This window comes from Papaver somniferum, chromosome 3, assembly GCF_003573695.1.
Source record: "Papaver somniferum cultivar HN1 chromosome 3, ASM357369v1, whole genome shotgun sequence".
NCBI lineage: Eukaryota > Viridiplantae > Streptophyta > Magnoliopsida > Ranunculales > Papaveraceae > Papaver > Papaver somniferum.
The window spans coordinates 61,573,058-61,575,108 of record NC_039360.1 but is presented as its reverse complement, the minus strand read 5'-3'; positions in this window follow the sequence as shown (position 1 = coordinate 61,575,108).

The window sequence follows — 2,051 nt, the reverse complement described above, 5'->3', positions numbered from 1 at the left end:
AGATGAATTAAAATGAACCCACTATCCCAAATTGAAAAAAAAAATCAAACTAGGATTTACAAATTTGATTAATTATTCGTTAAATATGGAATTCAAGATGAGAAAAAAGCATGTCCTAATGGAATCATAGAACACTACACAGAGAGAGATCATGTAACCATCACTAGACAGAAAAACTAATTATTGTTGTTGTTCTTGACAGCACCAAGAGCAAATGAAATAAACACATCAAACAAAGAATGTAACGCACAAACAAAGATATGGTCGGATTAGTGAGTGAGAAGGACCAGACATATTGATGATGTATCAACCGCCAACATAAAAGATGTAGAACAAAAGATAAAACAAGACGGCATCCCGCAAAAGCAGTTTCTGCTGTTACTTATGTTGTTGGATTCAAATAGCTCAACAGAACCCATTTCAACAACCAATCTTCCTTAACTTGCTTGATGTTTTTCTTCACATAAAAGTTCATTTAAAATCAGTTGCAACCACATTAGTTTGCCATTGATGTCTGCCTTTTTTAAACACACAATCCCCATCTTAATTCTTCCGTACAATTCACAGAATCTTAGGCGATTTTGAGAAATAAACACACAAAAGAGGGAAGAAATGAACCGAAATCGAACCCTAATTTCTTCATGCCCTTTAAATTTTAAGGGTAAACAGGTAACTTTAAAATTTGGATAAACCTTCATCGTTGATTAAAATGATAAATTGTACAGTTAAATATCATTATCGAGGGTTTAACGGTTTTTATGGATGGTGGGTGTATTTTAGAAATATTGAAGAAAAAAAACGGGTGTATTTTTGTAAACGCATTATTAGATGGGTGTATATTAAAATACTTTCCTTAGTACTACACATTCCACACTTCATAAGAAATAAGTCTAGCTGACATATTTGATATGTTAATAGTTCAGATACCACTCCAAAAATTACTTTTCAGAAAATAAAAAAAATCAGAAATTAGTTTTGATACATCATTTCAGAATGATTTCTAGACGCAAAAATGTTCTTAATTTTTTTCTCAAACAAAAATATTTTGTTTCACACTTTTGCTTCTGCAATTTAGGCTATAGCCGAGCAATGGACATTTTTTTTCTTCTTAAAATGCTAGGTTGTAGGAACCTTGGATCTGCAAAATGTTATCCCAAAATCAGCCAAAAGCAAACGGCAGTTTCCTCAAAACTTAAAGAGGATCCCTTGTCCTAAAATTGCAAATTTCATTCTAGTTGTCCGAGACTCCCTGGTGCAGTCAAATGGTGCGCTGTACAATTCCCAACTAGGATCTACGAAAAATGACGGACGGACGGACCGACGGAGCATTGGACCGGTGGCTTATATACTTATAAATTCTTCCAAGTGGGACCCAATTCCATCACAGACTCGTCTCCTCTGCGACTCTGTGTATTACTCTCTGTAATCTGTACACTCGCCTTTCTCTCTTTTAACTTTACTTTACTCTCCTCTTTCACACCGAAAAGATCATCAACATTTGCTCAAGGACACAGGTAAACTCAAACACCACTATCTCATTTCATCTTTTGAATCAAAATTGATGGGTTTTCAGGTTTAAGGGGTTTATTGATTTCTCCATTAATGATATTTCACTCTCTAAAATGAACTCCATTTATCACAACTCTGGTACCAAAATACTAGAGGGTCTTTAGGATACTGAAAGGAAGATCAAAAGCCCCCATTTTGATTCTTGTGTTCTTGAGTACATAGAAGAAAAAAAGCCCCTTTTTTTTGTCCTCAAACTCAGGGTTTAAGGTTTCATATCTTTAAAATGTTGATTAAAATTAAATTTAGGGGTGATTATGTCACAATTTGATGTTATTTTTGATACTCCTATTTACAGAAATAGATCAAAATGATGAAATTTGCCAAGCATGTATATGGGGAATGTAAAGAAACAGTTCTGGGTGGACAAACTGCTTTTGGCTACGCTGCAGGATTATACATTGGGTCTTTTTACAGCAGGACTAGAAAACTGGTATGAATTTCCATTTCTCAGTTCCTTACGGTTTCTTCGGGGCATTACAATA